The sequence below is a fragment of the Hetaerina americana genome, unplaced genomic scaffold (assembly GCF_022747635.1).
Source record: "Hetaerina americana unplaced genomic scaffold, ioHetAmer1.1.p SCAF_15, whole genome shotgun sequence".
Taxonomy (NCBI): Eukaryota; Metazoa; Arthropoda; class Insecta; order Odonata; family Calopterygidae; genus Hetaerina; species Hetaerina americana.
Genome location: NW_027286625.1, coordinates 11,272,836 through 11,300,349, shown reverse-complemented (window position 1 = coordinate 11,300,349; position 27,514 = coordinate 11,272,836). Strand labels below are relative to the sequence as shown.

Below are 27,514 nucleotides of genomic sequence, written 5' to 3'. Positions count from 1 at the left end.
CCAAATGCTGTATCGAAGTCCTGTCCGAGTTTTCCACCTTTTCCTTCTCGCACATAAGTTTTTAACCGTTGAATCCCTTCGAGTGCCAGTCAGTGCCCAGCATCTAACGTAGAAAGTTCTGGTTGTGACCAAGGTCGCGGCCGTCTGAAAGAACCACCCAAAAGCGTCGGAGGTTTGAGATGGCGCCGCTCTCGGTGAAGAGGCGAACTATAATCCGCGACGCTCCTATAAGTTCGTTCCTGGTAACCCTCGACAACCAAACTGCTCGGAGCAGTTGACCGGCGAAGAGTGTCTTCTTAAAGGTAAGTCTCACAGTTTCTTTACTCTTCCTTCCAGGTCTCGAACTGCTTACGATATTTGATCGCGTGATCGTCATCAAGTGCGCGTTATTCCTTCGGTAATATCCCTTCTTAATCCAGAGTTAAGATAGTAGAACGTGCTCATATGTTTGACAGTTCATTCCGAGAAGTTTGCATCGTTCATCTTTTTGTTGTGGTTAACGGTCATGTTCCCTGAAACATGGATATAATTCCTCGCCGTAAGATTTCTTCTGTTATTTATTTTTATTCTGGGAAATGCTGTTATCGTTTGTTCCAAGGGACCGAAAATGATAAATTCCAGAGTGTTGTGTTTTTTTTGTAAAAATTGTGATAATTTCTTAATAGTAGTTTATTATTCTCAGCCTTGTGGTGATTCACATCGCAAGCTATTTAATACGTTTGTTTCCTCTGGCTAAACCTTAATAGAGCTACAGACCTGTAATTTTAATAGTTTTATTTGGATTTCGTACTTTTTGGTGCCCACTCGAGGATCCTTATTTTGAGAATCGAAAGATATTCGCGGGTTTTTTTTGTTCTGAAACAAGATACTTATTTTAAAAGTACCGTGGAAACATTGGCTTGAAAATTAATTGCGGAACTTTAAATATAACAATTAAAATTCATTTTTATCGAAACGGTTGAGAGTTGTAATGTAAGAGGGCTGTTACAACTACCTGTATTCCAGTAGTTGAGTGTCTTTAGCCCCGAAAGTTTAAATTTTCAAACTTTGGTTGCGTATTCCAAAATAAGGAAGCACTCCTTGGAGTAAGAATGAGTCAGCGCTGTCTTTATTCGCTGTGAGGGTCTTATATAATTTACTAGAACAAACTAAATCTTATCCTCAAACTTATCCTAAAATGGGATTACTTCGTAATATATTAAGGTAATTTTATTAATTTTTCATATTTTAAGCAATTAAATTTCGTCATTTTTTTTATCTCCTTCCCGGTGTAGAGTTAAGCAAAGTCAGTCACGGCACTGATAGGTTTCTTGGAAATTTCTCATTGCCCTTACATGTTTGAGCATATCTTTCTTTCTCTCCTCTCCCTTTGAATTTTCTTCAGCTATTTCTAGCTCGCGTTCTCAGGGATTGGCGCACTTATTAAAGGGGGGCATTAGTCTTCGCTCCCTTACGAAAGACCCCCTCGAAATCCTATTCTTCCCATTATACTGGCTAACGACCACTCAGCGCTAATCATTTCCCTCCGTGACCCAGACCCTAAGGTTCATCCCTCGGCAATGATCTGTTCACAAAGGATGCACGGAACAGGGACGCATACAGAAATCAAGCATGCATGTCCTCCCGTCTACTCATTTTAGCTAAATAACACTTCGATGAGGAACGAAAACGAATTTATGCGAATGTAGGCACTAAGAACAGGACTGAGTCCCTGTGTGTCGCCAGAGTAGTTGACTTACGGACCGCCGTGCAGAAAGTGTAAACTTGACCACGAGAACCAATCAATTATGAAAAACGATACATTGATATTTTGCGATGTTTGTTTGTTTTTGGCTGGCATCATGTTTGTTGCCACTACTCCGGTCAAAAATTTTAATGATCAAATATTGGTCGCTCCACGTTTAAGATTCTGTTGCTCTCTTTCCGACTGCTACACACTTAACAATATTTTTCTCGTAGCATTAATTTTGGTTTTTATCTACGTCTAGTACTCGAGTCTACCGTTTTTTTACGTTGACTACGTGTCCACATGGCACTCCTAGTTTGGTGAAAGTCCCTTCGTTATCTTCTCCTAGACTACTACTCCGATTTCGTGAAATACACACTGATATCTTGTAAGGACTCCAAATCATACTTCTCAGTGTGGGACGTCTCCACAATTTGCTCACCAGTGGATTTCAAATGGCAATGAATCTGAACGTATTAATTGGTTGATTTTCACTAAATCTATGGTTTATTTTTTTCTATATTTTGTATTTACAATTGAAATTATGAATCTTATACGTAAACTGGCTAGTGGTGTGGCTAGCTAGTAGTAGAGAACTCATTAGGAGGAGGATTTCTTGGTAGTCACCAGTTGATTGATAAGATTGACATTTATCTCCAAAGAACCAGTTACAATTACATTCGACCAGATATATGTTATCCAGTTGATTTTTTCACTGTCAAGTTCCTTTTCTATCTTCTTCCGGTCTCTCCGAAATTTTCGCAACGGTTCCCCGATCTGCCATTGTGGTAATTGCATTTCCTGTCTGATGAACTTTAATTAGACTCTGGACAGAAAATGTATGTGCGTGAAGATCGTAGCTCGCTCGTCGACTGAAATGGCGAAATCCTTCTTTACTAAAAGGTTTCTGATAAACTCGAACCTCATTCTCAGCGATTTTGTTTCTTGCGAAAGAGATAAGTTTCCTTAATAAAAAAGAGTTGTAGAGTTTTTTCACGCGTCATATTCTTCAAATTTGTGGTACGGAAAGTTTGCTCTAGACCCAGACTATGGCTTTTATTGTGCTGCCGAATTTAACCACACACTCTTAAAATTAGCTCGACTTTTTAAATCAGTAGTGAAACTAACCAATACTGTTACTGTATTTTTTATGTTTTGGGTACAGCCCTGAGACCTTTCATCAACACCGTGGTCATATCCGTTAATCACCGTTAACGAGAATGGAAGTCGGCGTCATTTCTACTGGAATCCTTTTAAGTTTGCCATTGTGGGTGAAGTTGAATCGTACGTAAAAGGAATAGCTGGCGACTGACAGGTTTCTCAACTATATTTGTCGGGAGTAAAAGGTTTTTCTAAAATTACGTAGAGCCTTAATGGGCATTCTTTGTAATGAGTCTCGGGAACCTAACGCATAATCTACAGATGTTATGATTACTGTGAAATAAAACCTCTACTTTTCATTTTGTTTCATTTGTTTTTCAAATCCAATGTAAGAATTTCATTTGGAAATATTTATTTAACTTTCTCATCTACGTACTTTGTAATATTTTCCATAAGCAAGCACGGAGACCTTTCGTTGGAAGTGATTCGTTAGGGAAAAAAGAACTCCGATGCAATCTAAAGCGAATTTTCTATGTCTTTTCAAACTAATTTTTCGCGTTACTCTAAGTTAAGAGTGTCGTCGTACTATATTCATTCCTCACGTAGTCAGATTTCCCGTGCGTCCCCCTATCTCTTTTCTCATAGACTTCCAGCGCTTTCGTTATCTCAGGAAAGTTTGGCATCGACACGTTTCTCTCTCTTTAATTAGAGGATAAACATGTTGTCGTCGTAATGTGCATGATGTGAAGAGCGAACGGGGTATACATTTAATTTCCACTGTTTCACAGTCAAACCACGACGCGATGGTCTCACACTCCGGTGCCCTATTTAGGGGGAATGAACCTATTGCCAGTTTTCTCACGACATTGGCTTTAATTACAAGGTCAAAGTTGCAAGACGCAGTATGTACCTATCGTCGGCGACGTCCCCTTGCTAAGTGACCTACTCTCTTTAACATTGAGGATACTGTAGCTCGTCCGACGATTATCATGAATTAAGACTTTCGCCAACGTCAGCGAATGTGAAAATTCCTTTAGGGTAGATAATTACCAACCGGGCGTAAACAAGTGAAAGGTGTTTTTAAAATAGTGTTGCGTTTGCGCTAGATCAGAGGCGAAGAAAATAATTTGAAATCTAAACCATGAACTTTACTCTTTTCCGTCGAGCAAAGACTAGGTTCGGTATTCATTAAAGGTATTAAACGTTGGTAGATTTCAGACGATCTCCAACGACAGTCAGCTTCTACGTATCGCGGAAACTTCATCTTTTTCGCCCTAACCTATGTCTTTTTTCAGTCCTTCATAATTTCTACCTACTTTCAAAACGTCCAGAAACCCTTTCTCTCTCTATTCAGCTAACCTAGGTGTAACATTCTTCCTTCTATCACTGCCCTTATCATCCCTAAATCTTTAAATATTTCCTCCACCAATTTTTTCTAATTTTTTCCTATTTCCACTGGTAAAATTCTCCCTTCCTCTTCCTTATTAAAAGCTCTGTCGTCAGTCTTCCTCCGAATCCAACTTACTTTCTCCGGAAACACCCACATTTCAAAAGTCTCCAATTTGCATTCATCATTTACATCCATGCGCCAAGTGCAGGGACACTACAACAGCGCTACACTTCATATTAAAGTCTTTCCTAGGCTATTCTTTACATCTTTACTTAGCGTTTCTATCATCAACCCTATCTTTTTTACCAATTGTTCCTTAGCAAGCCTTCCCTCGAAGCTTTCAAAAGGAGGAAGGAGTTGATAACAGGGTCGCTGAGTGAGGATGCTACGAAATATTAGCAAAACCTCTCTAATGGTTCGTCGTTTTGTGTGGTACAGAAACATGGTCGTCGGGGCAAGATTTTAGGCGTTGATTGGAGGCTTTTGAAACGTGAGTGTGGATAGAGATGGAAAAGGTGAAAGGGACAGAAAGGAAAACAAACGAGGAAGTGGGGTTAGAGAAAGGATTACGGGGAGAAATCCAAAGGAGTCAGGAAAGTTGGATGGAGAACATTCTGATTGGCAATGGGATGTTTAAATCTGCGATAGAGGGAAGATCATTTGGAAAATGAGGAAGGAGGAAAAGGATAGACATGTTGGACGGGATGAAGGGAGGTAACATGAATTTGGAATTTGAGAACGATTAATATATTTATAGGTGTCAAGGTGCTTGTTGTTAGAAGAGACTAAGTAATGCAGTGGAATTCAGTTTATGTCCATCCCCAACCTACCTTAAACGATGGGCTAACAAGTAATAATAACTCATAATAATAATTCTTCTAATGTCCCTACCAATGTACCCATTTTCCTCTAAGATACTGACCAAATTCCTACTTGAACTCCTCCATCTGTTCCAGTTTATTCTCTCCTACTGTAATGCTTTCTTAGGCTTTCCAAAATCTCGAGAAAATCATTACTTTTATTTTATTGTGTTTCTCTCCCAGTCACCTACGGTTCCCCTGGAAGACGATTGGATTTACGGCTGGTTACCGAACAATATCCCTGGGATTTGAATCCAACACCCTTAAGTCAATAGCCGCCGTTAACTATAGGTTAACAGACTACCAAGTTACCATTAGCCCTCAAATATTTCAAATCTAATCTAATAATAGTCAGAAATCTCGAATAGCTATATTGACCCTCGTCGTTTGTAGGAGTCAAATCCTTTTCTAACGGGAACCGATAACAAAAACGAGTCTTCCTCTAGGTAACTATGCCATCCCTTCAAAAATTACTTCCCCCTATCTACCTAGACCTACGGATGCTCAACATACGGCCTTCCGGGACCGGTTTTTTAATCGTAGAAATCTTTGGCTCTCTTTGGACGCCTTTACGTGACGCAGGACGGCAAAGCAATAAACCTTGCGGGAGGACGGAATAAATATTGGGTCGCATCGGATTAATGGCTATAAGCAATGGTTTGTTAAGATGATGAACGAAATTAGATTCACGTCGAAGACGTTGGATCTTACAAAGTTTCCGCGTTGATGTGCTCAAATCACGTTCAAAGGAGAACTTTATTTGAACTGTAGATCGTGATTTGTGTAATATCCAAGTTCTTGAAGAGTTAGTTAATCGATCAAATGTAATTTACCTAGAGCAAATATATCCTCTAAGTTTTAGTGGACAATAAAGTCACTAGGCCATATTTTTTGTTTCACTTTTCTCCGTTTCAACTCATTTATATGAAAGTTAGAAACTTTCACGAAGGGACAGACGAGTCGTTCTTCCTTCGAGCAGGCACCGTTCCACAGATGTTTATCTCTTTAAATTGAATTAATTTTGAAGACCTATGGACCACGTTATTGAATTAATTCATAATGATTATTTTTATGGAGTTTTAAATATTTTATTAATTACGAAGCTCTCCCTTTTCAAGTCTACTTTTAAAAGGGCGCTCAATATTCGTAAATTGTTTGACGAATTCCTCCTAGTACCACTTACTTTTCCGCATTGCCGGAGGAGTGATTTTTCCGAACCACACAACACGTGCAAAATAGCTCTTCGTGTGAGAAAAGTAAAAAGAATGCTTTAGAGTTAATAAGAGTAGTGTTCACTACTCCATGCCTTCCCACATCGAAAAGGACGCCCTGACGCTAGGAGAAAGCACCTAATTCTCTATGGCCAGAGATTTGTCGTCACTCCATGAGCGGATAGGGCATAACGATGATGGCATCATAGAAGGAAGGAAGTATGAGGGGATCTGTCGGCGAAGGTGAGTTTGGTTTAGGAGTTTCGATATTTAGAAAGTGGACCTCGAGAGACAGATGATGTAACCTTCGTATTGGCCTAGGAAGAACACGGGGGTCTGTCAGTTCCTTCCAGAATGCCCTCCCCCACACCTCAACGGGTTCTCGCGTGCGTCGTAGACGGGCCGACGGAGCTCCGCCCTCGGTCGAGTTGGATAAAAGTTGTCCCGGCGCATTCACCCGCCCTCCCCATTACCCCATCACTGCTCCATACTCCGCCCCCCAAAATGGACATCTTTATCTCTATGTAAGTCTCTGAGGCGTCGCGCAGCTGGATCGAGCCCAAATATTTCTGGTGTCACTGACCGATCTGAGGCCACTAATGTCCACACGGCCTTGCATCTCCTTTTTAATCTGAAAATCACTGAAAGGGAGGGAGTGATTCCACACAAAGTATGATCCATAAAGCATAGCGCTCAGTGACTAGAAACTATTATATTCTCCGAAAGATGTGATTGAGGCGACGAAACCCAGAAAAATATTTTATATAATGTATTGTCAATTCTTTATTTACGAGACCAAGGTTTCAGGAAGAAGTATCTTCGCCGGGGCTAATGATTCATAATGGTCAGGTCATGTTGACACTGCGATAGCGCCATTGTGGGGAAACTGATCGATTTTATCAAGCTTGTTATTAATTGATCACTATTGTCATTTCCGTTAGAAAATCAGTGTGATAGGTATGAGATGAGAATTAATGCATAGTAATAATAAAAAGATTTTAGAGGCTTTCGAGGAAGAGGAAAACTAAGTTAAACGTTAAAATATGTAAGTTAAAATATGAAGTGATTAATTAGAACAGGTGGAACAGTTTACCAATCTCGTCAGTGTTTTGGACCTGAATTGTCGAAGCAGTAGGGACATAAGAATAAGAATGCGTTAGGCAGAGAAGCTTTCACGAGGAAGGGACAATGGATGACAGGGACGTTGAGTAAGGATGAAAAGAAAAAAAATTAGCGAAAACTTTCATATGAAGCGTGATTTTGTACGGCGAAGGAAACATGGCCGTTGGAGCTGTATGGTAGGTGTAGATCGGAGGTTTTTGAAATTTGTGTGTGATGAAGGATGGAGAAGGTGAAGTGAACGGGAAAGAAAACAAATAAAGAAGTGTTAGGTATGGTGGGGGAGGTGAAGGGAGTTTTGGGAGAAATCCAAAGAAGACAGGAAATATGAATGCTTTGATTTGTAGAGACACTTTGATAGGTAGTGGAATTTTGTAGAATGTGATAGAGGGGAGAACGTTATGCGAACGAGGAAGGGCCAGGAATAGGATAAGGTTTATGTATTGGTCGGCATGAAGGGAGGAAAGAAGTATGCAGAGTTGAAGAAGGGTTTATTGCAATACCCGGTGTTAAGCTATGATTCGTTAGATGAGAGGCAAATAAATGTATCGTTGTCCAGTCTGTGTCCATCAAAACTCACCCTAAATGGTGGACGACCTAATAATAGCAATAACTGGGTAAGTTTAAGAGAATCTTAAAAAAACTTGCAAAAGTTTCTTCAAAATATATAAACGGACACTAGGGAGCATATAATATTAAATATGACATTTCTTACAACGATTACTTGACAAAATTATGTTCTAGTAACTTTGAGCTCGTATGAAGCACTCCACTGGGTTTCATAATTAATGCTGTTTCATTAGCAACCGAGTTATCAGACAGTTTTCAATTGCTGTTTTAAATATTAGATATTTATTAAAATGAGCAAAAACGAATCAATTTCCTGGACCACTTCCATTAATTCTATGCAGTTGAATATTGTGTAACAATATCTTCCTGAGTCCCTGATACATTATGCCCTTGCCGGATAGGATAGATATTATATAATATCAGTAGAATATTATCTCTAAACATCCGTTTTCGGTGGATCACGGTCCTGTCGTGATATGTTAGAAAATCCCATTATTTACGCTCCGTATCGTGGTAGGCGTCTAAGAGAGAGGTGATGACAAAATCAGTCCTTGTGCACCATAGATTTTCATTGATGGCATTGAACACGAAAGGGTCACGCTCCCTCACGAAACACTATTGGTGTAATCACGTAAATCTACCGTTCCGTCGTACACTGTTTTTCTATTTTGAAAATTGAATCGAAATTTTTGTCCCGACAAATTTTGGTGGGTTCATTAATCCTCTCTTGAATTCGTTAATATTGAAACAATATGCATCATATTTAAGAATCTATGAAGGAGGGTCAAATAAAAACCTTAAACTGTATACCTAACAACAATGTTTTTATCTCGTAATTTATTGAATACAAATTTTCATCAGTTTCATATGTAGTATCCATGGCTTATCATTTAAGTCTTCCATAGCTTTGAGAGTTCAGGGATATAGTATCTCTGGAAAAACAATGGCTTTAACTGTTTCCGATGCCATTGGTATTACTATTCCGTGCACCTTGCCTATCGGTGGGTCTGTTAAATGTAGGACGCTGTCTCGGGCTTAACTCTGTGGGATTGCTCCATATTGCAAGGAAAGGAAAAAAATGACAATTCCATAATTCACAATATATTAGCACGTGGCGGTTTCGCTACCCCGCAGTATCATCACCATTTGTTACTAAATTATGAATTGTGGAATTGCAGCGTTTTTGCGTAGGCATCAAAGAAAAAAACCTCTTTAGAAACCTCGTAGTCCACAAATCACCGTTGGAATGACAAATTTGCATCAACATATTGATTTTTTATTCGTCGATGAATTTCTATATATGTTTCCCCCCTTAACTACTCAATACACGGATGAGACTGTACCTCTCCGGCGTAGTTTGCAAGTGAAGCCGCCATGATTACACTATTATTTCGTTTTCGTAACGTGCTGTCAGTTATGGTCAACTCCTTAAACTATAGCTATTACTGTTGCAAACTAACAGGCCGATGGCAGGATGTTTCGAAATTTGGCGAACTTTTAAGATTTTCACTCGAACCGTTGACGATAATTGATTCGGCCTTGTCCTAATGACATTTTTGGGATTTGAAATATAATTATTCTTAATGTGGCTCCTAAAACTCCTGTTGGAAGGTGTCTAAAAACCTCAATTCACGCAAAACACCACTTAAACCTCACACCACACAGTCGAGATGGGTTTAAAAAATTTCTGGCTCCTTAAGCGGATATGCCAGTTCTCTTCAAATAATTTCAGATATCCCCGGGCCCCTTCACGCGTAAAGGAATCGCGTGCGACAGCAAATTCTAGTACATTTAATTTTCCCTTGAACTTTGCGTTCATTTATATAAACGAACCGAAATAATGATGTATGACGGGCTTTCATTAGCAAATTTGAAAGCGGACAGAATATCCCGAGAAAAATCTGAGCAAAACGATACGGTCTGCACTAAATTTAAGTAAGACGTGTTGGGATGGTTTCGAGGGTTGGGTGGGTTAAGTGCACAATTGCAAAACCGCAAATTGCCCTGTTCGGGACACCCTTAATGAGTGGGGCGTGTGTGTCGTGTTGTAATTCTAGTAATTCTGCCCGGCTGGTATCCATGCCTGATGTTCCACTGAAAGGGAGGGGAGGGCGGAAAATGGGAATGGAGTAGGGGGAGAGAGGAAGCTCGACGCCACGCGGATGGTGCCCGAAATTTGTGGGATGATAAACACGATAGATACCAATGCAAGGAGTTATTTTAGTGCTCCGTCCCGTGAAAGCACCGATAGCAAGCCCCGATTATGCTCCAAAGGAAAGGCATCCATAGTGAAACGCCCATTCAACTCCACGTTAATGCTCTTCTGGCCCAGGGAAGGGTTTCGCCGTTTGAGTCGCGTTGTCAACCCTGAAAGTTACTATGCACGACAGGGAAATCTAAGATAAACCATTTGAAGTTGGTGTTACGTAAACGTGTCCCTAAAAGTATTTGATTTGCACATGACTGAGAAAAGTTCATATCACCAGGTCATTCTTTTGGTGGCTCCAAGATGATTTTGAAAAAATCCATCGGCGTATCTTTCATATGGTAGTCCTACCTAAATAAGGAATGCAAACCAAAAGGCGACATAGTTAATTCATGAAAGAGGGCCGAAGTCTATTTTAAATCGATGTAAAATACCGATGAAACTTTTCACATGAACGAATTTGAAACGAATTCATTCTGTAATTTCGCATTGTGTGCGTTTTTAGTGGAAAATGAAAGATTTAAATGAACGCACAAATTTGTATTGAAACGAAGTCAATTCCTATATTTTACCTTGGTCATTGTATTTACCATCACCTATATAAAAATATTTTCTGGTTTTCGTCGTTTTTTTAGAAATTAATTTGCGCAAGCCGTTGCTAGTTTTCCGGGATTCAATCGTTTTGATAATTCGCTTCTTTGTTGATTGTTGGCATGCACAAGCGCGTATTCAGACTACTGGTCTGGATTTGAAGATATCCAAGTTAATTTTTTCAAATATATGTTAATTCTCTGTATGTTTGAGATATCATAAGAGTAAGACAACAAAGCATTTCAAACTTTGTCTTAAACTCTTACACTGCTCTAACTTTAAGGAATGCTCTTTGCATTTCATTATTTTAACTTGGTAGAGGGCCTTATTGGTTGTGGAAGTGAATGCTCCATTCTCCTCTATACATGCGAGAGTAATTATAAACTTAGACTAAACATGTTTAACTGAAATAAGACAGTAACTTGGACAAGAAGAGCTCCTTTTTCTCCGGAAACAACAGCCAAATCTTTGCATTTAGAAATTCGCTGCTCATTTTCCGACTCTAGGAGGATTCTGGCCATTGAATAAGCGTACTGACCTTTAGTGACTAGCGCTGTCTGTACGTAAATCACTCACGGAGTGATAATGCAACCCTTCTCATGCATATGTCCTTCAGAATTTCTCATGTGGTTGAAGATAATATTTTTTACATAAATTTCCATGGCTATTCGCAATTGGTCTCTCCTATATTCAGATTGATTACGTAATGCTAAAATTAAATTTGCATGGTATTCCCTCCTATAAAACCTTCTGAAATGCCGTTAGTGTTTAACGTAGGTATTTTTTCCCTTTCCTTGCAAAATGCATTGAATAAGGAAACTAGCATCATCATAAATCTTCTCGGTAGCAAATACACTCGAACAAAACTCCCTCACTTCATGTCTTTGGAGGAATTCTTGCCCACGATATTAGCCTAGCCAGAGAGCGTACTTAACTGGACAACACCGTACATATCATTATAATCGCCGTGGAAGGCCGACTCATCAGCGATTGTTAATAGTTATTTACTAATCATTAGAAGTAAGAGTCATGGAGTGGGTAGTTTCTTTGGCGTAGGTAGGATTTAAAGGAGTAGAAGATGAATTGAAATAATTCCTTCCGATAATAATAATACTTCCCCATCCGATGGATGGAATACGAATACTGCCCTTGGTGCTCTTTCTTCCAGTCTTCCATGTAGGAATCAAAATATCAATTGAAACTTTGTCATAGACAGGATCTGTGCTCGGGTCTTCCACGCGTAAAATCAGGTCACCGACCAACTGCCGCGAGCCTCATCCACCCAGGAAAGATAACACATATCAAGGGACGAAGTCTGGAAGAAGTCGACATCAACGAACCACGACAATAGCGAGATTATGACCTCGTGGCATCGAAAAATTCCGATTGGTGTCGGCTATTGATGGGAAAACTTCGTCATCTTCCTCAATGTCGAACATTTCCTGAATAATCCCGGTTCAGATAAGTGCAAGTATTGCAGTATGGTGTGATAGGTATGGGATGAGATTTAATAGCAAGAAAATGAAGGAAATGATTTTCTTAAAGTAATAAGGAAGGAATTGGAGGATAAGGTTGGAGGATTAAGGTTGGAGGATATTGGCTGTTACAGGTGGGACATTTTACGTAAGAATTCGGGAAGTTTTTTGGAAGAGGATGGGCAGAGTAGGCTGGGGTATTGAAGGGAGAATTGCGGTGGGGGAAGAAGCGTTACGAAGAGGCGAATTGATGACTGGAATCTTAAGTAAAGATGTTGAAAAAATACTGGAGAAAACTTTTAAATGGAGCGTAGCTTTATATGGCTCTGAAACTTGGTCATTGAGGCTAGAGGAGAAGTGTAGATCGGAGGTTTTTGAGGTGGTGTGGAGAAAAATGTAAGCAATAAATTTGATGGAAAGGAAAACGAACGAATAGGTATTATGCATGATAGGGAAAGGGAGTAGGGTATGGCCAGCGATGTAGGATATAATAGGAGGCAATGGAATGCTGAGGACAGAAATAGAGGGTTGAATGCTGGGAAAGCGGTGTAGAGGCAGGAAAAATTAGGCAATTTTGATGAAAATAAGACATGCAGAAAGTACATAGAGCTAAATAACGAGATATTGCAATAAGAGCATGTAGTATTACGGGATATGTAGGTACTTTTAGTATGGGGTTCAAGGATGTTTGAGGGTAATATGTGTCGTGCTAGTCCGGGTTTAGGAGTACAGATCCATCGAAAGCCTTGCCTGACCCGGTAGGGTCCTAATGATATTAAAATTTAGGATGCATGGAATCACGCTCATTTTTTAAAAGATTGAAACAACCCAAAGCTAGGATTTCTCAGGCGGCAAAATATTGTGAGAAATCATAAGGATACAGGAAAAATGGATGCAAAGCATATTGATTATCAATGGGATGTTGAAGACTATGTAAGAGTGGAGAATGCTAGGCAAATGAGGAAAGGGCAGGAATAGAATAAGAAGGTTGGACAGAATGAAGGGAGGAAGTATATGGAGATGAAGAGGACTTGATGTAGACCAGGATGTCGAGTTGTGAGTTGGTTAGGAGAAACAATTTATTTATGTGGTATTTGTGTCCTTCCAAAACCTACCTTAATCGGCAGATCACCAATTAAAATATACTAATTCCGCATTAGGCTTTTTCCTGGGTTAAGGGGGTCACTTTTGGAATGGGGCAGTGACCCGTTCGAGGGGATCCACTTCAGCACCGCGTGACGCCCTTCTTTCCACTCGATCAAAATTAGCTGTTATAAATTCGACCTCTGGTGGGTCGGCAGTCAGTTACCAAGCGCGCGGGCGGATGCGCCTTCCGACGCGAACTCCTCTTAAAATCTGGAGTACGCGGGCACTCATTGGCATTCACATAACGTCCCGGGCAGGGTTGACCTTGGTCCGCGTCCATGGCATCCTCCACTATGAGAGAACTTGATTCTGATACCTTATACCGACGAGCGGGTGTTCCTTTCTTCATTTTCTCTTCCCGCGGAAACACTAAATAGTTTTGCGTGAGAAAGGAGCACCTTTCCATACGGGCGACCGGGTGGGAAGAAGGGAGTGTGGAGGATTCTGAGGAACGAGGTGACTTGGTGGGTGACCGCAGGGTTTCGTGCGCGTCAACTCTCGGGTACGAAATTTTAAAACCGTGGAACTTTTGAAATTGTGAAACTCTGGTCACTTTTGTCGTAGAGCAAAGGTTTATAAGGATCATGCAAGAGCTTTTAGTGTGCTCTAAAGACGTAGTACAAATTAATTAACAAATATTTTAATGGAATTGTCCATGACGAGAGAGAACCGTGGCGAAGGGCGAAAAAGCAAGGCGAATTGAGCGTTTGGTCAACTTTCGGCGACGGTACAAGAAAGGCTTTCATGTTCGAGCTCTCAAAGATTAAATCATTAACAAAGGAAACTATGAGAATTATTGTAAGTTATTATACAGTGAGGAGGTATTAATTACTGCTTCAATTATGAATAAATGATTATTATTCCAAGAGATTCCGATGCGTTAGCAAAATCTGCATCCCAGCACTCAGACTAATGATTTTTGCCGTGAAAGTTATCGTACTCGTCTAAAAAACTCGCATACGTAATTACAGGAGGGAAACTTGCATGAATGTGTACGAAGTACCACAAGTATGTGTTGTTTTCGCCACTCCGCATTTCGTCAAAAACAGTACCCTTCCTGTAAGGCCGTGAGAAGAGGAGAATTTGTCTGCTGCTGAGGGATAGTTCGCGGGATATTGATCATGAATCATTGAGTGAATGGCCCATGAATAGTGCATAGACAAAGTGGTCAGAATCTGTGTAATACTTTTCCCCGACGACGAAAGTGACAAGGGTAATAAACTTTCACATTCAGGATCAGACAGTTGGCGTGAAGGATTTAGCTTGTACGAATCGTTGTTGTTGGTAATGACATTGTAGGTTAAAGAGCAGATCCGCCTTTTCGTTATGACACACCATTCATTATACAAAGATGAATTGGGAAAAGATTCATTCTGAAGAAATTGGAAACGTCTAAAGGCGGTGGGTGGTAGGGCCAATCCTTTAAAACTATTACGGATGGGCGAAAAGCGTCGCTTTTTCATGTCACGGTGTTCGGAAAATGATGATGAAAAAACAAAGGAATTGTGAGTGAATTATAAGACGTTTTTTCAGCAGCAAACACTGAATGCGCCATTGAATATAAAAGGAGAAAAAACTGTTTGTTATGGATTTAGCGTGTGTATGAGTTAAAAATTTGTAGCAAACAAAGCGTCGCGTATCGAATCGTTGTAAATGTAAATAGTAATGAGAGTCAATTGCCCATCCGAAGAAAGATTGTCAATGCGCTGTTTCCAGGAAGAGTGCTTTCGGAATTCGCATGAATTCCATTTGCGCTACTAGGGGAAACATTGAGCTGGAGCGTCAACAACGTATACTAATATGATCAATTCAACACTTGACGTGCACTTCGGAATACTATATTCAGAAGACAAGCAGCATTTTTAGTAATGAGCGCATTTGGGCTTAGTAAGGCCCTATCTTTATTATTAATATTATCTGATTACTCTATTTGACAGTACCATACAGAGTTATTATGCTTAGCATGTGTTCCCAGTGCCTATTTAAATTATGAGTTGGTTCGAGCACAGCAGTCGTTACTATTTTGTCAAAAATTTTAAAAATAGTTATTATTGGTATTCTTCCGTTCATGGTAGGTTTTCTAATTCTACATGGTGCCCTGCAAAGACATCGCTATGTGATATTTAAAATTAAATTGATAATTTTTTAGAAAGCGATTTCTGGGTGACCTATTGTCTATGACTCGATGGAGACCGGAAGCGTGCTTTCTCAACCCTTCGTCTTTTAAGGCCGGTAAAATTTGCTGAAAAAATTATACGGGTATAGTTCGCCTTGACATGGAATGCAAGATACGTTAATTTTCAAACAACGTACATGGACCAAAATTTTAAGCGAAATATCTGCGAAGAAAGATCATCGTTATTCCACTACGGTAATGACGTTAGAGGTGAAATTCCAGTTGTAAAACTTAAGTATCTCATTTCAAATGCAGGAAACCCAAAAATATTATCTTGAGATTCGCGATGGAAAAGTATTATCATTAAAACATGTTTAATGCAGAGTAAGTATCCATGCATAGCTTAGATGGAATGTAATCCCTTGAGCAGAACGCTTCGCACTTCTACACACTTGCATACCTACATGTAAAAAAATACAACTGCTTTAATTTGGGCTCCATAAGTGTTAATTGTATTGCATCGACGTCAATTGAAGTCCTAGATATGGCAGATGGTTAATTTACTGGCGCAGTTGCATGGGATGCAGCTATTAGAGATAAAAAAAGCATTATAATAAAAATATTAGATGGCTAAACATCACAAGTACCAATGCATCATTCGTGGCCCAAGGTATATTTACCGAACGAACCACGAATGTAACATTATAAAAACAGATGCCATGAACAATAAAAAAGGATATTATTTTCCTCCAGCGATGTCATATTTTCCCACCTTGTTCACATTTTCTTAAAACTCTTAACGGGTTCCAGAGCTGGCAAATTCCTGAATTAATTCATGCGATGCCTCTCATGTGGGCAATGGTTTATCGCGCAACCTCTTCTCTGTAAATATAACCATGTCATTATCCACAGAAACGGGCTTAATGTACTGAAGGGGCCAACATAGAGCCACGCATTCGTATCTTATGTAACTTCTTGCGTCACGGAAGTGCCGTACCTCTGATCATAGCGGAATAAGATGGGTACGACACGCTACTCTTTGACTCTTGCATTGATAAAATTGGGTCTCGCGGTCGTATCGTGAATTGATTATACGAGAACGAACGCGGAGGTTATTTTGACAACACCATGTGTCGTGCCTCCTGGACGCCTTCCGAAGTACGTAATTCATGACTGTTTAAGAAACGTAATTCGACGGTGTACGTGGACTCCTTCCGGCGACCGGGTGAGAAAATTATTTGTTCCTGTGTCGCGGCACGAGCGATTTCGTGTGGACTCCTGGACCGCGCTCGCTTCGACGGGTGCGCGTGCGAGATACGTACGAGTACTACGCGTGTAGTACGCGTGAGAATGCATGATGCGTGCAAGCTGTCAACCGCTGCAATCTCAGTTGACTCTTCCCTCCCCGAGACAAAAGAGGAGAATGGGGCGGGCGTGCGTGTGAGGGCGTCATCAACAGGAGGCATCATCTTCGTTTCACGTGATCCGTGAGCATGGCAGGCTATCGAACACCCGGAACCATGGGCCGGTCCCCTACGACACTCGAGTTTCGTCTTCGCTCCGCAGATTTCCCACTTCTTTTGAACACATGTATTTTATTCGCCATTTCGCTCACATTTATCAAAGCTACGAGTCAATTGACCAGTCCTCTGAAATAAAACTTTTAACTTCTTGTAATGTAGGCAAGTGACAAGTTCTGCTCAATTTATTATATCAGCAGATTTCTTGTGGGAAAATTGCCAGTGCTGGCAAGCTGACTTGAAATGATCCTCATGATGAACGGAAACAAGCTTGCATTTTTCCATTTAATTTAGGTTAATGGGATAATTCGTACTATTCACGAGGGAGGAATTTGTACGGAAGACTCTTTCAAATCAGATTTTAGTGCCCATTCCAAAAATGGGAAAGGCAGCCATATGGCTGCCTTTCCCTTATGTGAGGGCTATAGAACAGCAAGTATAATTTCGCTCGCATTTGAAGTGCTACTCAGGATCATTAACAAGAGGATAGAGAGGAGATCAAATGGAAAATTCGGGGATGATCGGTTTGGGATGAAAATGGGGAGAAACATGCGGGATACCATAGCAGTATTGAGTCCTCGTAAGCTCGGGCCAGTAGGGCGAACTCTTTCTTCTTGGTGGGTGCACCGAACTCCTCGCTGTAGTCGGCCCCGTCCGTGGTTGGGTGAATCACTCGGTTCACGCTTGGAAGTTTAAACGGAAATCGTCGCCTGGCGACATGGATGCTGCGTAATTTATGCGATCGCTCTTTCGGATAGAGAGTGAGCAGCAAATGCTCTTGGGGGATCGGAGGTGCATGTCGGTGCATCGTGAAACCTTCCACCTTGAATGGCTTGGCGTGGTTGCTCAATAACAGGCGTAAACAGGAAGAGCGGCACAGGTCGTTACTTCATGGCCGATGAATCATGTTTCGTTTGGGCATAGCAACGTCCATTCGAAACAGAAGCATTCCCCGAACCGACGGGACAAGTGCGTCGGTTTGGGCTTTTCTCATTTATCGGCAGTACGGTGATCAGGAGCACAAAGAGTTACCATCTAACATTCGGCATCCTGCTCCTGATTTTATCGTACATTTCAGACACATTCAATTGTACTTTCAGCGATGCCACTTGACCCAACATGTCTCTTTAAGGAATCGAACGAAACTTCATTCCGGATTGCGAGAGGGTTCTGGATCGAGAAACAGTTACCCAACAACCCAAATACAAAGTATCTTAAAGTATCTTCGTTTGAAATAAGTAGAATTCTGAAATGCCAGATCTAGCAACTTCCTCGTCAAAAATAATGAAACTATTTCTGTTTTGTTGAGATTTCTGTCCTCCAAAGAGTTCCGCGTTGGTGGATAGATACATTGTGAAAGGACGGCAACAAGTTTTTCCCATATAAAATCATCGTCGTGCAAATAACCTTTGATTCTTGGAAAAAAAATTCAATGTCATATCAATCTCCGACTCCGCGGAGTTCTCATCATCTGCTACCGATTAGTAGAGTTCAATATGTAATAAAATCGAAATTGATGCAAAACGTCTTGATGGTGTATCAAGAGCCGAGAATGCACGTGGTGTACGCCGTCCGAATAAAAATATGTCGATTTCGCTGACAAGATTTTGCTTCGCTCATACATTTTTTTAATCCGTCGGCGTGTCTTTCGCAAACTCGGAGCGCGAGGCTGTGATCGAGAACAGGAAGGAGATTGAAGGAATTAGTGTGATTAAGAAAAGAGAAAGGAAGGCATTGTTTGAAGTCCAAGGATTTCCTGAAAACAGTTGCCTCAATGCTAATTCTGATACAGTGTAATAAAATGGAAAGTAAATAGCATAGCATAGCATCCATTTAGGAAATAAATATGCTCAACAGGAAGCACATATACAATTTCGGTTGTTGGTGAACCCGAAAGTAATTACTACACACGGCCAAATCTCTCATGGAATAGCCGGGTGACAATAGATGTCGGTCGGAAAGCGGAGAAAAATGCTACCTTCGCGTTTCACCACTCCCGAAATATCTGAAATCCCTACTCGCCCCGTGAGATTCAAAATATAGATACACCCTGTCTGATTATTGCGTAGTCAGCGGCGAATTCAGGATGGGGGTCATGACCCCCATCCTGAGCTCAGATCCTGAGACCCCCATATTGAGCTCAGTTATCAACAGGTTTGGAAAGAGTAACACAATACGTGTAGATTTTGTTCTGTATATAGGTCTACATTATGGTTAAAGAATACTTTAATTTTCAAAAACATTCGGGTTTTCTAATATTATTTTCTTGAACTCGTAGATAAACCTATTGGTCATAAAAACTGATTTTTGAAGGACGCCACGAGTATTTTTGCTCAAGAGACCTGTCCTCGTTAAGAAGAGTAAGTCTGTGGGAAAAGTGGCGGGAGAAGAGGGAAATAGGAGGCACTATCGCAGAATATTTGCAAAAGTGACTCAACCACAGCATATTTATCTCAGACTCATGCTCACGACATGTATTATGTTGTGACACGCATACATTTGCATCACTTCGTCCCAGGGAGAATGTCACCTGTTTCTTATGGCGAAGGCCGACTGTCAGACGAAATCGAGGCGTGACGTGACCCAAGAATCATTAATTATCCCTTGAAAGGATAATTGGCCTTCTGCCCGAGGGCAGTGGGCAGTGTTAGCTAGCGAGAGCGCAATGGAAATAGACTACAGGTGAAGATACCAAAAGGGATACCACGGATAAAATACTTGGGGATAGTTAAGAATGAAGGGAATGAAGGAGTTGACGGAGAATGGAAAAATGGTTTGGGATAACCAGCCTTCATGATGAACACTAATTTCGATGACCGTATTATAAAGAGTTCTTCTACTTCGTAATCGTTTTATTACGGACGCCATTGTTGATAGTTTTCTTTATTATACAAGTACATATTTTCGTCGTAATTCTTTTACGTGAAAACGGTTTGCATGCGGTCAGGAGTCGCTGATGACAAGGCTTACTTAGCCACCCAATATTTAAGAAATAAGACGACAAGCCAAAACTCCTCAGTAGTATTAACATTTCATTTGGTTGGATGCATCGAGAACTATGGTCACATTGCACCACTCACAGGTCTGCGACGTGCTTCGTTATATTTCAATTTGCGACGAGAAAAATTAAAATGAATAAAGATTTTTAACGGATTGCTAGAATACAATGAAAATGATTCTATTCCACGGAGAAATTTTTATCTGATATTTTTTTAGATTACATTCGGTTCAAACACCGATTTCACGAAATATTTCAGGACGCGGGTGACATCCTCAGAGTTATCTAATAGACAATAGTTAGGTCTGACTTGGCGCTAACCCTTTAACGCACAATTCGGTACTTTATAACCCTCCATCGGGACATGTCTCACACTCATCAGAGAACCGTACTCATCACATCGCGGCTGTATTTTCTATTCCGTAAGGAGATCCGAATGAGTGAGATAGCAGTGCCCTTTTCCCAAACGAATGAGGGCAACCTTTTCCTGTGACTACCTCTGTTTTTCCCTTTAGAAGGAATTCTTCGGGTACCATTAATATGATTACCATCCTGAACATGCGAAATATTAATTTTCTAAATATCACATAGTTTGAATACAATTATGCTCTCAAGTATGAGCAAAATCGACAAAGCCACGGCACTGATTTCCTGTTTGAAAGGTTGCAAGGATGTATCGTGCTACGATCTAAGATTTTGCCTCAATATGATATGCGCAAGGTAGTTCAGCCAATATAAGTTGATAACCAGGACTATTATTATTGCTTTTACTTGTCCACCGTGTAAACAGTGGGTATTGGATGGATGATTGATGGAATCTATTGCAAAATATTATACACGTACGGGCAAGTTAAATAAATTTCGTCCTATTTAATTGCTTCATTCAATTCCTTACATTATCTAAGTACGAAACACCTCCTTCAAAATTCTTTTCCTCTCTCTTGGAATCTCATCCAACATTCTCTCTTCTCTAGCAGACTTCGATATGCCTCTAACTGTGATCATCTCTATGCATATTGTTTTATCTGCGTCAAATTCCTTTCACCGTCTTCCTCCCTGCCTCTAATAAATCGCTAACCCTTCTTCGGAAGTGCTCCTCTCTATGTAACTTATTTTATTTAAGTTATTTATCCTACATAACCAGGTCTCTAAATTCGCTCAAATCTCCTTCAAAGACCTTTATGAACTATAAAGTGTTACGCTCAATATGTTAACGTTTTGGCTGATTGAAAATATATGCAGGATATTCTCGTATGTAATCTCGCATGTATCCCTGTCATTTTAAATAACTTTGCTCTTTTTTTGTGAATAATTCTTTAGCTAACGCAATTTTTCTCCTAATCCCCATGAACATAATGGCTGTTTCCTTACAAGAATTACCCATCTACTTAATTATAATGCTCCGATTTCTTTAAAATATGTTTTCCTCCTATGGCATTTATCTTGACCTTTCCACTTATCCGTATTCTCATTGAAACTTGTATTTTTAGGCGTCAAAGTCATTCCATGAATCCCAACGGTGATAATATTATTTTTGTGCGCGAAGCGACGCGTAGAAGAGAAGCTACACTCGTCGATGCGACGACTAGTTTCTTCGCTGGAATGACAGCACGCATCGCTCGAAAAGATTCGGAACGACCTCGGCCAGTTGGCCTTCTCAACTCACCGTGATGCGTTTTTGCGTCAGAATTCAGGGACCTACGTCCCCTCATGGGAAGTGAGGAGCGAAGGTCACCGGAATGAAACGAAGCTTCTTTATCTGCTAAGCATAGTGACGGAAGGGGTCGGCGATTCTTCAAGAGGCCCTAACTGATGAATAAGGATCGCAGCGATCAAATCGAATAAGGAACCGACGGTCAACGACCAATGGGGATGGCAAACAAATCAGATCGTGACTTCGGAGGCGGGTTCGCCGGTGACTCACGCTTATCGTCCCACTCCCACCGACTTGGGTTCGTCGGGATTCGGGCCCACGGACTAACTAACTGCCTGCTGGTCAAAGAGCCCCGCTCACCCCGGGCCTGCCCAAAGATGGAAAACGTCAGGGCGGGAGGAACGCTCTTCCTCAACGACTGCGAATCCTTCGTCCCTCCGCGGTAGGCGTAATCGGTCTCCCATTTCTGGAGCTCGCATGAGTCGCCTGGCGAGTGAGATAACGCAAATCCCGACAGAAGATTTAATGAGGGTACATGTATGTACAATAATCAATTGTCTTACGATCATTAAAAATAGTCTACCCGTAAAGCCAGTGTCCCACGACCAAAATATTTGACAAAAATTTGGAACAAATTCCCACCAAAGGATTTGAGCAAGCATAACTCGAGCAAACATAAAAGAGATGCATTTTATTTTTTGATCAAAGATCCAGTTACAGAGAAGAAGAAGTAGGTATTTCTTCTTCTGCACGCTATCAGTGTACATACATTCGGGTGACTCCTATGTTAATACGTTATCTTTGGGCTATCGAAATGACAAATTTGTGGAGCAGGGCCAATATATTATGGCTTCATTAGAATTTTTGCGTTATCACAAACGCATTGCATGACACAAAGTGGCATTGGTGTAAGTAAGGGGTCTTTGCCACCCAGGGACATCAAAACTAGTTTTATCCTGTTCATAAAAAACCCAAATAATACTATATTAACACCCTTACCTCAGGACAACACCACTCTAGCTATAAAATGTTCCATAAACCGCCGCAAGAGCGCGTGGAAAGGGGTGTTATCATATGAGAAATGAAAATAAGAGAGGAAAAACCCGCTTAAGGTCAATAAACGAGTTTCATTGATTCAATTCATTTGTTGTGCATCCCGATCTTTGTGTTGTTTGGGACGCATTACAAGTCACCTGAAATGGAACCCGAACCCTGAGGGCATCTGCAATTGCAATTGGCCGGTGGACCCATTCGACAAACCTGTTTTTCGGAGGATAAGGGTAATAAACATGTTCTTCTAAGAGAGATAAGGTGTAGTCAATATGAGGCTGACAGGAGAATAAGGAGGATAGCCGAGTCTAAAAAATATTAAGATAGTGATTGAAATAATGGGTTCGGTTGTTTCCTATGTAGGTTAAAACAAGAACGTGAGGCTATAATACTAATTTCTATCATCGGCCAATCGGAAATTAGTCGCTTAAAAGGAGTAGATTGCGGAGTCATGGCATAAATGCAAACTTTTAGTGACACGACTTACGGTACGGAAGAGGAAGGATGAACGATAGTAAGCCCCTCTTCAATTCCGCATGCTTCCTTCCTTTTCATTTCGTCCAATAACTCCACCATTCGCCACACGATTGAGGGAAGTCTGAGACAGGTGGATAAGTCTCATATCGCTCCAATGTACTCTTGTTTCCTGCATCAGATTCATCAATTATAAGTAAGGTGCATAGTCATTAATCTTCTCAAAATCCACATAGCAAACAAGTGCATCCTGAATTTATTTTATGTTTCCATCTGGTATCCCATCACGGCTAAGAAAACACATCTAACTCGCCCCTTTCTGGACCCAAACCGTCTTTTTCATATTGATACTCAATGTACTCCTTACACCTCTCTTCAATCTTTTGAAAGTCACAAATATAAAACAATATTCATAACAATAATCTACGTCGTCATCATTCGTCCCTGCAGCCTTGAATGAAATTTGAATATTGCTAATCGAAATTGTTAGGAGTCCATTGGAAGCAATATTGCTAGATTAAGGTAAACTTTTCTCCAATTAAAATTATTTTTGTGGCTTTATTTGTGCTTGTACATAATTGCCATTTTTTCCCATTGTTAAACTCTAATTGTTAAATCGCATTTACTCATATTTAAGATCCCCTTTTAACATTAAAAAATTATGACGATGATATAATGAGCGGATAACTCGTTATTATAATTGAAAACGGAGCATCAGTTGAATAAACAACCCTGAAAAAGATTACCTTCATTAATGTCTTAGCGTTATGATAAAAGTTGGAACTATATTTAAATCTAATCGGGTATCAATGTTTTTCCCTGAAATACAAGTATAAAAGCACGTCGATGGTGTCATCCAGGGCGCCAATTTGCCCACTTATAACGCGAAAAATATGACTCCTAACATGACACCCGAGATGTGAGCCAGGAATAAAGAAAAAAATGTTTTTGCGCCCCTCCCATGTGAAGATGGCCTCCCTTCTATTTTTTTTAAGTATTAAATTTTAAAGATCTACGACAAGAAGCGCGTTGGCGCGCGTTTATCTACATTATGAAGTATCCAAGAATGGCGATCGTACGCAGGTGAAATATTTCCGGGAGTAAATGATTAATATGTTCATCGACTAAAGACATTCATAGAACGACAGGAGTTCCAACATTTCCAGGACTCACGTGTCCGTGATGGGACAGGAAGTACGACATTATCCGACGAACGTGGGTGTCTTCTTTCGGGCGGAGGGATACGAGCGCTCGCGCCATAGAAATTGGCCAGTCGTGAGACCAACGATATTTCCTTCACCCAAGGTGTCCGCCACGTCCGTTGCTTTTTGGGAGTAATTGTAGAATGGTTAGAATCAAGGTCGCCTGCCTGTGAGAACCAATCTACCCACATTCGGCCGTGGCGTAAAAAAGATATAGACCTTCCAGACGTAGAACGTTCTCAGAAATCCTCGCCATGAGCTCTGCCCTTCAGTAGTATTTCATACCCCCGTAGATTTTCACTGATCGTCGTCACAAAAAATTCAGGAGGCAAGCAGATGACTTGAAACGTTGGAATTCGGCACACAGTGATCTGTCCTAGGATGTTTAAGTATACATTCATTGACTTACTGAAGAAAATGAATTTGCTGCTATTTAAGAACTCAATCACTTTTATTGAAAATGACAAAATCACTGTGCAATAATCGTTGAAGTGAAAAAAATCGATCTAAAAATATTCTAAAACAATTATATAATTGCCTCAGTACCTTATGACACCTTCTCAACGAAATCTGCACATATAAATTCATAGAATAGAATAGGTTTAATACGATTTCTTTCTGACTTTCGTGATAGGGACAAGAATTGAAGCGACGGGCGCGGGTAAAGGGTTTACATTAAGTTTCCAAGGTCTCCCAAGTTAGCCGAAACCGCCGATTTCTTACACAAAACAGTTTACGCTACTAAGCGGTTTTCAAAGTTCGCGTTCTCTCAGTCTTGGGAACTTTGGTCCCATCTAGTCTTCCGCAACTTAAGATTATGCAACAACAATGTCTCCCAGAAAAAAAAAGGTTTTACTGTTCAGCTGGCTAAGATATTTCATGAGGATGACGTACATGTAGTACGTCAGTTGATGGTTGACCTGGATAATGATCGAGCCTGTCAGATTTCTTCCTTCGAGGCCGCTTGTCGGCGTAGGAAAACTACTTTAAAATTTTTATCTTCAATGACAATCAAAAATTGAAAGAAAGAAAAAGTAACATTTGAAGAACTTTTTCAGTATAATCCACTTAGCCGAATTTTTTACTAGTTAGGCTCGCATTCGGGAGTGGCTGAACCAGCAAAGCTGTATTGCTCTGGCAAAATAAATGTCAACAAGAAAGGCTAATGTGGTCATTTGCAGCCTTTATATTTTTTGTAGCATTATATAATCACACATAGCAAAGGAGATAATGCGAATAAGAAAATAATTTAATGGGAGAATTCGAGAGAACTTATTGTGAATTAAAAATATGCAAACATATGCGATGAGTAATCCTTACTTCGGTGGGTGTTCTCTTTACTGCTGGAGTGTCATTTGGAAATGAAGAGGACACCAACCTTGATTATTCTCCATGCTAGCATAGTATATTACGAATAAAAATAATTCTGTTAAAGCGAAAGGAGGGACATTATGGCTTCCGTAACTGTCTCAGCCCCTTATCGGGCATTCCGAGCGTTCAAATGACGAGATAGCGTCGCCATACGCACTTGGCTACCACATCTTCAACATATTTATTTGCCCGATTCAAACATATCGTTCACTGGTGACGTGGCGTTTCACCCTCATCACCATTGTTGCTTCAACCAGTAGTAAGGCCAATCTTACAGGGATTTGACCCTGACGATTCCCGCTACGGCCGAAGTTGCGACGCGCTGTACTGACTTTTATGTAGCTGTGTTAACCATGTAAAATAACTTTGACAGTCGGACTAAACAAAGCCCAAATAGTAATTCATTTACCCTGTGATTTATTCTCCATTCTAATACGCTTTCAGGGCAAGCTGAACTTTTAATCCTCAAATCCTAATAAGTAGGTTCACACCAAGGGGTGCAAAAAGCGTAATGTTATGTGTCAATAATATAACGATCGTGTTTCATGGCATAGAAGGCTTGAAAAGAGAGATCTTCCTCTTACGAAGTCGGATTACTGTATACGTAGTCCTACGAACTTGGAAGTCTTTCAATAATATTGTATGCGCAAAATAGTTTTTAAAAACAATCATTAAAATAGTTAAGGCCTGTCAAGCATTAATTAAAAATATAAGCAGTTAATGCTAAATTAGCTGCAGAATTATTATTAATTGGGAAGTGAGATTCCTCACAATTAAACATTTTTATATCCACCTGATGAACATGAATTCTCGCATTGACGCGGCCTTAGGAGCACGTAAAGAGGGTTTTCTGTTTACACCCAAGCGGCGCGGAGATGTGCATCGTTTCTTACAAAGAGCAAAGATCATTAGGACGGGGTGAATGCCTGTAAATGAGATAATCAATTGACTCAGAGCCGATCGCTTATAGAAACACATTTCATTTACTTTTTAAACTTTCATTTCGAGGACAAAAGAGTTATCTTCCAAGACTGAACTCCACCAACACCACATTGAAACTAACTCGTCCGAACGGCGAGACTTCCTTGTCATTAAATGCTGGTGACAATAGTCATTGAGAAAGAGAATAGTGAAGAATATAGGGTTTTGTGACATGGGTGTCGACAGGTTTAGATTATTTCGGGAGGTGACGAAGCTATGCAGTGTTGTCACATTAATCTTAGTACTGATTGACAAATATCTAATAGTAAAATATTGTGGAATATATTGTTGTTTAAAGGAAAATATATGCATATACACAATGCCCTTAATAAATCGGAAAGGAATAAATAATTGGCTGATCACATTATTGTGGTTGATAACATGCAAATATACTTAGTAAGCCTATGGAGAACATACTTGTAAACCCTAACCATCCTTAATAACGAAACATGGACATTGTGTAAACTTGATTTGCTATACCTTGTGGAGAACTAATGGCAATTGAAATGTGACTACTCAAGATAAGTTGGACAACCAGAAGCATCCCAATACAAAAATAAATTTTTTCATCAAAGTTTTAGATTTTTCATGAGTGGTTCACTAAATTTATTTTAAGAAGACGTCAAATTCACACTAGCTAAAAATATTAGGCAAAATGTGCTTTCAAAATTTCTATTTTTGTGGTCAATGTAAACAATTTTTAGGAATTAAAACAAGGGCAATATTTGGCCCTGGATCATTGCTATTATTTTT

At 40.2% G+C, this 27,514-nt stretch overlaps 1 long non-coding RNA gene across 1 annotated transcript in view; it reads left to right on the top strand.

Annotated features, from left to right (window-relative positions):
- Positions 1-216: 216 nt before the first annotated feature.
- The window catches only part of LOC139686795 (uncharacterized), a 30,238-nt gene continuing 2,940 nt past the window's right edge, over positions 217-27,514 (top strand). Inside the window, exon 1 of the long non-coding RNA XR_011700563.1 lies at positions 217-302. This is a non-coding gene — a long non-coding RNA (uncharacterized lncRNA). The remainder of the gene's footprint in view (positions 303-27,514) is intronic.